The 12,438-nt window shown below is 35.9% G+C and overlaps 1 long non-coding RNA gene across 2 annotated transcripts; it reads right to left on the reverse strand.

The window, feature by feature from the left end:
* Positions 1 to 381: 381 nt before the first annotated feature.
* LOC146304282 (uncharacterized) lies at positions 382 to 7,514 on the reverse strand. 2 transcript variants are annotated; one of them, XR_014769465.1, is made up of 6 exons: positions 7,442 to 7,514; positions 7,105 to 7,206; positions 4,826 to 4,872; positions 3,394 to 3,471; positions 2,036 to 2,228; positions 382 to 606 (listed from the first exon to the last, which is right to left on the reverse strand). It is a non-coding gene; the product is annotated as an uncharacterized LOC146304282 (long non-coding RNA). The 2 variants fall into 2 exon arrangements; XR_014769464.1 differs by lacking the exon at positions 382 to 606 and having other exon boundaries at positions 1,622 to 2,228.
* Between the last annotated feature and the right edge of the window lie 4,924 nt (positions 7,515 to 12,438).

Genomic DNA, 12,438 nt, shown 5'->3' on the forward strand with positions numbered 1-12,438 from the left:
TATCTTCATGATACCCAAAAATGGAAATACATGGCTCTCAGGCCACAGAGAACAAAGAAACGCTGAATTGTTAGAGAAGGTTAGGGACTGTATGATCTGTAGGCCTACACTACACATGAACCCATGGTTATCTTACCAGAAATATACCTCAGTTATATTGTATCTTTTCACAGTGATATCAAGGATTTCAAATAGAACAGTGTTATAAAGGAGCAATCTTGCTGCTGAAAGATAAGATGTTTTCTGCTAAATCAAAATCAATGAAACGTGGGAGCAAGGTGAGTTAGTTTAGAGTAACCTTAAAAAGTAGGAATTCCTGTAGCTAAAGCATCAAGTTTAGCTGAAAAGTAGGCTACAGGTCTCTGTCTGCCTCCATCATCCTAGAGTACTGAACACTCTTTGTCCACAGTCTGAGTAAAAGGTCGGTTTGGATCTGGTGACCCAAGAGTTAGAGTCATCAGAGTCTTCAGAAGGACATGTTTTAAGTCAACAAATGTTTATCCTGCATCAGCAGTCCATGTCACTTTACTATGTGCTTCTAGGCCTCGTTCGTGTGCGATTGCGCTCAGGGGTGTCTCGAGGACAGCATAATTGGGAATGAAGGTCCTGCAATAGGAACACAAAAGACATAACGTTTCTTTATGATTGGATTTGAAAATGTTTTGAAATGTCTACTCTTTTTTGGGAGAGGAATTTGGCCTCAGATATGATCACATGACCCAAAAATGTCACTTGTAGGACAAACTGCAGTTTTGACGAGCTAGTTTTGTGACCTTCTTCAGCCAAATGTTTCAAATGTGTCTTTTTCACACTGAACTTGAGTTAAAGCACAAATCATTTAATCATCAATATATTGTAATCGTGCACTTCCTGGTGACAGATTTAATTAGCTCAAACTTTCTCTTGAATTTTTAGCTGATTTTTGTTTTGTTTTAACTGAGAAAATTGGTGTGCACACAGGAGAATTTTCACAGGGAATGATTACAACTGCCCTTAATCAAGTGTTAAAGACTGGTGAAATACCGTCGATGGCCTCTCTCTATTTTTTATTTTTATTTTTATTTTTTTTGTTGAGTGGATATTATGGTTGACAGGGCCTTTAATTAGATTTTGGTGTGATCACAATTGGTTGCATGCCTCTGATTAGACCAATATAATTTTTAGGGATCTTCTGAAAGGCTGGGGTGTTTGTGATGTCACATGCTTTATGTAAATAGGCAAATGTGTGTTGTGTGTCTGGTACCAGTTGAACACATCTGAGTATGTAGACAACAAAGGTAATTTTTGTTGATAAACCTTCAAAACAGGGTTATATTGAACATTATGGTCAGATATTGAGTCCCATGATTCCGCCGCGAGTCAATCATCTTTTGAGTTGCATCAGTCTAGTGTTTGGCTCAGGGTAGTGTTTGGCTCAATGTCCCTTTTTGCCACAATGGAAACAAACATCTGGATCAGCTGTACGTAGACCTCCACAGAATGTCCTTGGAACATAGTCAATGCTGCCATATTTAGATCTTTCTCTCTGTTTTTTTCTCTCCCGCTTTGAGGAGTTTTCAGCATGCACAGCATGTCCTTTTGTCCCATGTTATGCACGTTGTTTCACCATTTGTGTCACAGTCAGTTCAGTGGCAAACTTTACACCTCCATCTGATGGTGATGGGAGGTGAGCCAGCCCCTGCTGTCTCCATCACAGGGAAATTCAGGACTTTGAGTACATTTCCCCCATGTTGGATCTCACTGGTGATAGGGAGATAAATGTATTTGAAGATTTTCTGAACTTCAGACCAGTATTTTTCTGTTCCTCCTTTTTGCTTTTCCTTCCATAAACTATATGCTCTCCAATCTGCTGTGAACTTACTCTTGCCCTTCTTATGTTTGGTATCTTTTTTTTTTCTTTCTCATGCAATTCCTCAGTTTGTTCAACTGTCTTATACTGAAACTTTCTGTGCTCAGAAAATTACATTCAGTCTCCTGATTTTCCCCCCTCTTCTACTTTTCTAAAAGTAAATTAAATAAGTTTTCAGATTCTCACCAATGAGAATTGTTGAATCGCAGCGCTGAGTGAGTCTGGTCTTGGTCTCAGGCCCTCCTTCTCACTCATCTTTGTGGGGAGGTTGAGGCTGAAGGGAATATCTCCTCAGGGTGTGCACTACCACCATCGACCCCGAGTCCAAAAACCCTCAGACAAGCAATCCCACTTCTGACACCAAATTGTGGTGGAAAATCTGAAAATGAAGACAGACACCATGACCAAGATTGTCTGGTGTTTGATGCGGTGTTTCAATAGAGCTTTGCAAAGGATCAGTACACAGTAACACGGAAAGTGTGAAAGGAACTGATAATGAGTCAATAATGTAAATCTGTCTTACAGGGTGAGGAGATGAAGGAGCTTGGGTCAGGATGGACCTGAAGTGCTTAGTGGGAGAGTCAGGATGTGATTGTGTTATCAGAAGTTGTTGTTCCAAAGGGACAACAGCTGTGTGTTCAAGGACAAGTAACCAGTTAGTGCCTGACAATACATGAGAAGTAACTATGAGGAACAACAGTGACCAGTTCAGCATATAATTTTCCCACTATAGCATACACCACATTTGTGACCTGCGGTGAGATTAAATCTCTAATTGGATGGCCCTTTCCTGAGGCTCCATTAAAAATAAAAGGTAAATGGTTGAGCAGCCACGGATCGTCACCTGACCTCTTCCTATCCAGTGCTGTATGCACCAATTAATTATTCAGCACACCTTTATCTCAGGTGAGGTGATAATATCTAGAAGATATCAAATTGAGAAGAGGTCAGGACAACGATCCAAAATCGCACACACAATAAAACCCTTTATTGGGGGGGGGGGGGGGGTTATGGAAGAAAAAAACTTTATCCTCTTAAAAAAACAAATAAATCCCTAAAATATAAATGCAAAGAAAATAAATTATTACTAAAAAAATTAGAATAAATGTGTAAAAAAAAATTAACTAATGGAGACTAATTCCTAATTAAAAAAACCTTCAGTATTAAATAAAATTTATAAAAGAAGGGAAAAAAGAAGGAAAAGGGGATAGAAAAGCATGTCCTACTGTGTCAGGGTAGCTGTTTGATGAGAAAGAGCAAAAGTCAAATAACTGATTACTGATAGCTTGGCTCCATCTCCTGGACAAAAAGAGTCACTGCAAGGCCTATCAAGTGAACCGCCAAACAATTCAGCAGCACATGGAGAGTCAGTTTACAGCCTCTACAAGGCCTCTAAAGCAATAGTAAAATAAAACATCATAATTATTTTCTAAAAGAGATTCACAAAAGATGAAATTAGTCCAGAGAATTTGAATTTTGGAGCCATATGGCTCACAGAATAAAGAAAAAATGTCTTTATAACTTCGGCTATTGTGCTGTTTCACCTCCTTTGTGGCAGTCCTTTCACCTTGCTGGGGGATGCAGCTTGCACCGGCTCAGGTCTTCACTTACACCAGACCATTCTGAAATACAGAGAAAAGGCCTGGTGTCAATGTAATAAACCCAAATAATATTGAAAGGAAGGCATTCAGACCAAAAATTGAAGCAAAACTGTCCTCAAAATCACTATTAACAATAATAAAAATAATAACAGTATTGATGGTGAAATACACCTCAAGTAATGCAAGCAAAAAAAAAACCTTAACTACCAACATGTACTACACGTGCTCTCAGGAAAGGTCAGAAGGTCACACTGCTTCAAAAACTGCTCATTCTTACAAAAGAGGATCGAACCCTGAAGGAATTTAGGGTCGAGTTAAATAGGATACTAGAGATACTAGAAAAGCAATTTCTAAAGAAATTACGACTGTGAATGCAACAAGCTGAAGCCAAGCTGCAATGCTGCATTGGCTTGCTGCAACAATATGCCTGACGCCACACTGAATAGCTGCGTGAATGATATAAGAAGGTTTGAATTATGTATAATACTTGAATATTAGTTAAAAAGCTAAAGCCACACTGAATAGCTGCCATGATAATGTAATAATACGTGAATTATGTAGAATATTTGAATATTAGTTAGAAAGGCTGACACCACACTGAATAGCTACCTTTAAAATATAATAAAGTTTGAATTCTATGGAATTTCTGAATGTTTGTAGAATGACTGACACCACACTGAATAGCTGCCTTTTTAAGGTAATTAGGTAGAACATTTGGATTTTTGTTAAAAAGCTGATGTTAAAAAGCTGATGCCACACTGATAGCGGCCTCGAAAATATAATTTTTGAATTATGTAGAGTATTTGAATATTACTTAAAAACCTGACGCAACACTGAATACCTGCCATGTAAATATAATATTTGAATTATGTAGAATATTTGAATGTTTGTTAGAAAGCTGACCCCACGCTGAATAGCTGCCTTTATAATATCACAATGTTAGAATTCTGCTTCTGCTACAAACTGCTTATTTGGTCCAGCCATTCTGAAACAACAGAAACACACACACTAATGTTTTTTATAAAGCAGTATAACATTCATTTAGAGCAATAATGAACACTCAATAGCTACCTTCATGATATAACAATGTTTGAATTATGTGCAACATTTGACTGTTTGTTGCTTAAGAATTTAAAAAACAATGACTGTTATGAATGAGAAAAGTCATAGCCAGCATGTCCTAATTGATCTAGATTTTTAAATGCTTAAACAGAGTCTCTACTCCGAATTTCTTATCGACTCATTTCTAAATTTACAGGTTCCCCCACACATAAAAATACTCAGTTTCACTGCTCTAACAGAACTACTACTACCATTCAAACTACTATTACCAGAAGTATTGTCAGTGGTTCCTTTGATGATAAACAAGACGTACCTCGGCTGGCCGTTCAGGACTCTCAGACTCTCTCAACGCAGCGTTGGCTGTAGACAAGAAAAATCTCATTATAAATGTTATAATGGGGCAAACAGAAAAAAACATGAAGCACATCATCACAAATAGATTTGGAAAACAAGTACACATTTAACAGTGAACAAGTATTAACTCTATTCAAAACCAAGCCTATATAGCAGGGGTATTCAACTAAAATTCAAAGAGGTCCAGTTAGAGAAAATTTCCTAAAGCAAAGGTCCGGAACATCATAATGTCTAACTTGTGTTATGAGAGTGATATATACTGAAGTAGTGTAGTAGTTGTATCAGCGTCTACATCAGGGGCCTCATTTTAGTTCAGGGGCCACATACAGACCAATTTGATCTCAAGTGGGCCAGACCAGTAAAATTAAAGCATAATCTATTATATCTATCTATCTATTCTGGCGATTAATTGAGTAATCAGATAAAAAATATTGCTTGTTCTGCATTTTTTTCTATTACATTACTTTTGCTTTATTTAAGAACAATACAAAAGAGAGGATAAGACAGGTCTACAAGCAACTATAAATTACTAAAATAAAAATACTCAGTAAAGTAACTTTACTTTTACTGTAGATTTGCTTTTACTGTTTTTACTTTACTTTCTACTTTTGTTTCCAAGTACAAAGGTAGTAATGTCTGCAGAAACCACAAACAGAAGATGGAACTAACTCTTTTAACTGAAACAGTCACCAGGATGTTTTGTTCACTTGTTAAAATCACAAAATTTTTCTTCTGGAGCAGGATGCTCCCAGACCCCCAGGGGACGGGGGACTGGTTTACCAACATGCCACCTTTTCCTTTTCTCTTATGACTTTTGCAGGTCTGTATTTAGTCATCAAAAAATACCAATAAGAATACCATTAAAGTTACAACAACAGCAATAAAAATGTTGATTTTTCAAAAAAGGAAACAATAACATGCAAAATTTTGAAATTGTAATTAAGTAAAAACACTAATACCACAATGTAAAAATACCTAAGTAAAGAATCTGAGTATTTTTTTCCATCACAGCAGGTCAGTGATCAGTGTTTCAGTGAATAGTGTTTTATTTATGGCAGCCCGCCACATTAAAAACATCGACACCACGATATGATTTTCTATTTTTGGAGCTGCGCACCTTTTTCGGGCATGGCTAGAAGCTCTAACTCTTTATTTGCACAACTCTCGCGAGATTTGTGTTCGTTATTTCTACTAAGATAATCAAACTCGCGCAATCTTTCGCGGGTCTAGGGTTCCCTTCTAGACACGACCCTCTCTGTCTGTCTGACAAACTAATGACAGCAGACTGTCTGTAAACAGCACGATGTTACACTCTGCAGTGTTTCACACAAAGACCTTATTTGTGTGGACACCCAGGTTTGGTTTGTCGCCAATTTTGTCATTTTTATTTTTTAATCAGTCCGAGATGACGACGGTATCAGTGATTGATTAGTGATCAATGTGCCCTCCTCCCCTCCCTCACCTGTTCACTCCGCTGTGAGAAGATCTGAAAGTTTCTCACAGAGAAACACAGACTCTCCTGTTTTACATATAGGCCTCCTTATACAGTTGTTTAAAAAAAAAGATCTGAAAATTTGAACCTTTTCCCTGTTTACACACTCACAACACACTGTAAGTAAAAGTGTGAGTGCAGACGTAGAAGTTTTGAAGCCTGCTCACTGAATATAAAAATCTATTCAAAGTAGAAAGTGAGGATTAATTTAAGTGCATCTGGTTGGTGTCGATGTCATTAACCATCACGTTAGTTTTGACTGTTGTAATAAACTCCGTCATTAACAACAGTCTCCTCCACACGCAGCTTCTCTGCAATTGGTCTGTGCGTTTCCTGATCACCTAAACTAGCGCTGGAAAGACTAGAATAGTTGCGCCAGTTAAAATAGAAGCGTCCTGTCAAAATTTCAAATCTATTAAGAATTTATTAGTTATAGGTCCGGGTCCGTATAGGACGGCGTGCGGGTCCGGACTCGGACCGCGGTCCGCCTGTTAAGGGAGCCCTGCTATATAGGATACTTACAGATGGTCTGGGTCCATCTGAAGAGTAGCAATGAATGTTGAGTAAAAAGCACATAGCTGCACTGCTTTTTCCTGTCCCTGAGAGGAGAGGAGAGGAGAGGAGAGGAGAGGAGAGGAGAGGAGAGGAGAGGAGAGGAAACTTTAGCGCCATGTCTGGAAATCAGCAGTTTTCAGAGTCATGGTGTAACACTATAGTGTTTATGACAGAAAAACACAGTCACATACGAGGTACAGGTCAGGCAGTTGTCAGGTGTATTCGTCGTAGCCTCTCAGTGTGGCTTAGCTGTGCAAAGCATGGTCAAATGTTGCTGGAGCCCTCCTTGATTTCTGTTTGTTGTTCATGAAGGACACAAGCACACAAACATAAAAAAAGGATATGACAGTTGGCATATACCATAACAGTCTGTGGTTTTGCACATGTACATCACAGAAATCTCTGTTTAACACTTGAATACCAGAGCAAAACAGAAGGAGCAGTGACTTAACCTTTAAATGTTTTCACATTATAACTATTGCTCATACTAATGGTATGCATAATCTATGAACTGTAAAGTTGACTTACAGCATGTTTGACTCCAGCTCAAGATGACTGCTGATGTTGCTTGTTGCTTCATTGACATGTGCCCAACTTGTCAGAGCCTTGTGAGAGGAAGAGAAAAATGTTACACCATTGATGCATATAAAAAAGCACAATACAGACAGTGTACATTACATGCTTATATACCACTAATACACAATAAAAAAGAGACACATATCATGCATGGGAGGAGGCTGTTCTTATTTACCTGGCACAGGTTAAGATTTATAGAGCAGATAATAGTGGTGTGTTCCTGTGAGTTTTGTCTCTCCATCTCTGGAACATGTTTGTTTCCTGTTAAGACCAAGTGCACAAACACAGATCAACACTCATTTACATGTATACCTCTGCAAATGAAAATAATAAAAAAAAATTCAAGATGTTGTAAGTTATGTATGTTAATTATTATGTATGCTATTATTATTCATAGATCAGTGGAAGAGAGAGATGACATTAACCAATAATGTATATGGTATTATACTGGACAAAAAGAGTCACTGCACGGCCTATCAAGTGAACCGTCAAACAATTCAGCAGCACATGGAGAGTCAGTTTACAGCCTCCGCAAAACCTCTAAAGCAATAGTAAAATAAAATATCATAATTATTTTCTAAAAGAGAGTCACAAAAGATGAAATTAGTCCAGAGAAGTTGAATTTTGGAGCAAAAAGTTAAGTGCATGAAAATCGGAGGTGCTTGAATTCATGGCTCTTTGCGCTAGCTAACTAATTAATTAAAGCGCTCATCATATTATTATCATTATTATTATTATTATTATCATTATTATTATTATTATCATTATTATTATTATTATTAATGAAAACACTCAAATTTGTTTTTTCATGAACAAATAATCATGTCTGTTCCTTTTTGTTCCTTTTTTCCTATTATGCCATTTTTTTGGACAGAATGTGAGCACAATTCCTCAAATTCTGTCTAAAAAAATGGTATTAGGACACCCTCTGGCGGACACAATTGGGAACAACATGTAATATCCTCTTTTTGCCTCAGCTCCGCTGTGCTAATTTTAGCAACAGGCTAATTGTCTTGCACAAGCTGCTTTTTCGCAGTCAAAGAAGACACTTGATGGCCCGTGACAAAATAAGCTTTTATTAAAAAGCTAATGTGCGCGACGTCTCGGCCTTGAAAGACCTTCTTCAGGCACAAAATGTGTATATTTCTCACCAGCTGTAGCGTCGGCCGAGTCCGGAAGGCAGGCCTCGATTGGCCAGGTGAAATCAAGATGACAACGTCACATCCGGCTCTAAGGTCTGCTGCTCCCTTCAAAATAAGAGTCCTTGGGCTAAATGACAAATGTCGTGATTTTTACACCTTTTCTACCATGAATTAATTTTAATTTCATGAATTGTGTGTCCCTTATTTATCTTTTATTCAATATATGAACTGTGTATGTTTTAACCTCTTACTGTCCATATATATGAATTGTTTATTTTACATTTCATGCTGTATATTCATGAATTGGTTGATTTAAATCCTTGTGTACATACATGAATTTATATTAAACCGTTCTGGATACAACTACATTATTTTGCCCTGTATTTACTTATTTGCATTGTTCTTTTTAGCATTTGTCAATTATTTAAAGAATCCCACAACAGACTTAATCAATTTAAAATCCATAATAATCCAAATGGTTGTGGTTAGGATTCAAATCCCTCGGTGAGAATATTATCAACCTCTGTCTACCCCAATTGGGGCTAGGCAAGGAAATTACTATGGTTAGGATCAGGAGCTTGCTCCACTGGGTAGGGCATATAAGTGCTAATACTGCCAGACACACCTCTCAGACTTGGCCGGGGACACACGGGACCATCACAATAACATCACAAAGGTAATCAGTATAACAAACATACAAAGAACTGAGGTCAATAATTGACATTACAATACCATGTTAATTATTAGTGCCATATTGAGGTGTTATTGTCCTTCCATCACATTCTAATGGTGTTATAATGGCACAATAATATAGAACATCAACATAAGATTTCAAATGTCACTGATGACATTATGTCAACAGACATTCAAATTAAGGAACTCTTCCCATCAATGTGGTATATAAATCATCCTCATAAACATAAAGTGTTGTTTGTTGTCCTTGGAAACATTCTCCGTGCCATTTGGTCTGGAGTCAAATAATACAATCATATTATTATCATCTTCATCATCATTATTGTCATCATTATTGTCATTATTATTATTATTATTATTATTATTATTATTATTATTATTATTAATGAAAACACTCTCAAATTTGATTTTTCATGAACAAATAACCATGTCTGTTCCTTTTTGTACCAGCAATTGTGTTACACAAGTCTTCTTCTTCTTCTTCTTCTTCTTCTTCTTCTTCTTCTTCTTCTTTCTACTCCATAGATCTGGAATGAAATTGTTATTGTTATTAAGTAAAACATTTGCCACCTGAGGCCTAGAATGCTGTACTTATCTTCAAATTCTGTCCGCAATTTGGTATTCCTCAATAAGGATCATTTTGTCATTAATCAAACCACTTTATACATTTTGTTTTCCATAACTGGATGGCAATAACTGTGCATTTTTATGCCACAAATTGTGTTAAACCAGTTTTCCCTACCTAATTGGTCTGGAATCAAATTATTATTATCATTAAATAAAAACACTGGCCACCTGAGGCCTATTATGCCATTTTTTAGACAGAATGTGAGCACAAATCCACAAATTCTGTCTAAAAAAATGGTATTAGGACTCCCTCTGGAGGACACAATTGGGAACAACATGTAATATTTTCTTTTTGCCAATATGGCACTAATGTTAATTATTAGTGCCATATTGAGGTGTTATTGTCCTTCCATCACATTCTAATGGTGTTATAATGGCACAATAATATAGAACATCAACATAAGATTTCAAATGTCACTGATGACATTATGTCAACAGACATTCAAATTAAGGAACTCTTCCCATCAATGTGGTATATAAATCATCCTCATAAACATAAAGTGTTGTTTGTTGTCCTTGGAAACATTCTCCATGCCATTTGGTCTGGAGTCAAATAATACAATCATATTATTATCATCTTCATCATCATTATTGTCATCATTATTGTCATCATTATTATTATTATTATTATTATTATTATTATTCTTATTATTATTATTATTAATGAAAACACTCTCAAATTTGATTTTTCATGAACAAATAACCATGTCTGTTCCTTTTTGTACCAGCAATTGTGTTACACAAGTCTTCTTCTTCTTCTTCTTCTTCTTCTTCTTCTTCTTCTTCTTCTTCTTCTTCTTCTTCTTTCTACTCCATAGATCTGGAATGAAATTGTTATTGTTATTAAGTAAAACATTTGCCACCTGAGGCCTAGAATGCTGTACTTATCTTCAAATTCTGTCCGCAATTTGGTATTCCTCAATAAGGATCATTTTGTCATTAATCAAACCACTTTATACATTTTGTTTTCCATAACTGGATGGCAATAACTGTGCATTTTTATGCCACAAATTGTGTTAAACCAGTTTTCCCTACCTAATTGGTCTGGAATCAAATTATTATTATCATTAAATAAAAACACTGGCCACCTGAGGCCTATTATGCCATTTTTTAGACAGAATGTGAGCACAAATCCACAAATTCTGTCTAAAAAAATGGTATTAGGACTCCCTCTGGAGGACACAATTGGGAACAACATGTAATATTTTCTTTTTGCCAATATGGCACTAATGTTAATTATTAGTGCCATATTGAGGTGTTATTGTCCTTCCATCACATTCTAATGGTGTTATAATGGCACAATAATATAGAACATCAACATAAGATTTCAAATGTCACTGATGACATTATGTCAACAGACATTCAAATTAAGGAACTCTTCCCATCAATGTGGTATATAAATCATCCTCATGAACATAAAGTGTTGTTTGTTGTCCTTGGAAACATTCTCCGTGCCATTTGGTCTGGAGTCAAATAATACAATCATATTATTATCATCTTCATCATCATTATTGTCATCATTATTGTCATTATTATTATTATTATTATTATTATTATTATTATTATTATTATTATTAATGAAAACACTCTCAAATTTGATTTTTCATGAACAAATAACCATGTCTGTTCCTTTTTGTACCAGCAATTGTGTTACACAAGTCTTCTTCTTCTTCTTCTTCTTCTTCTTCTTCTTCTTCTTCTTCTTCTTCTTCTTTCTACTCCATAGATCTGGAATGAAATTGTTATTGTTATTAAGTAAAACATTTGCCACCTGAGGCCTAGAATGCTGTACTTATCTTCAAATTCTGTCCGCAATTTGGTATTCCTCAATAAGGATCATTTTGTCATTAATCAAACCACTTTATACATTTTGTTTTCCATAACTGGATGGCAATAACTGTGCATTTTTATGCCACAAATTGTGTTAAACCAGTTTTCTCTACCTAATTGGTCTGGAATCAAATTATTATTATCATTAAATAAAAACACTGGCCACCTGAGGCCTATTATGCCATTTTTTAGACAGAATGTGAGCACAAATCCACAAATTCTGTCTAAAAAAATGGTATTAGGACTCCCTCTGGAGGACACAATTGGGAACAACATGTAATATTTTCTTTTTGCCAATATGGCACTAATGTTAATTATTAGTGCCATATTGAGGTGTTATTGTCCTTCCATCACATTCTAATGGTGTTATAATGGCACAATAATATAGAACATCAACATAAGATTTCAAATGTCACTGATGACATTATGTCAACAGACATTCAAATTAAGGAACTCTTCCCATCAATGTGGTATATAAATCATCCTCATAAACATAAAGTGTTGTTTGTTGTCCTTGGAAACATTCTCCGTGCCATTTGGTCTGGAGTCAAATAATACAATCATATTATTATCATCTTCATCATCATTATTGTCATCATTATTGTCATTATTATTATTTTTATTATTATTATCATTATTATTATTATTATTATTAAT

Source organism: Lutjanus erythropterus, unplaced genomic scaffold, assembly GCF_056507025.1.
Source record: "Lutjanus erythropterus isolate fLutEry1 unplaced genomic scaffold, fLutEry1.hap2 Scaffold_161, whole genome shotgun sequence".
Lineage (NCBI taxonomy): Eukaryota > Metazoa > Chordata > Actinopteri > Lutjaniformes > Lutjanidae > Lutjanus > Lutjanus erythropterus.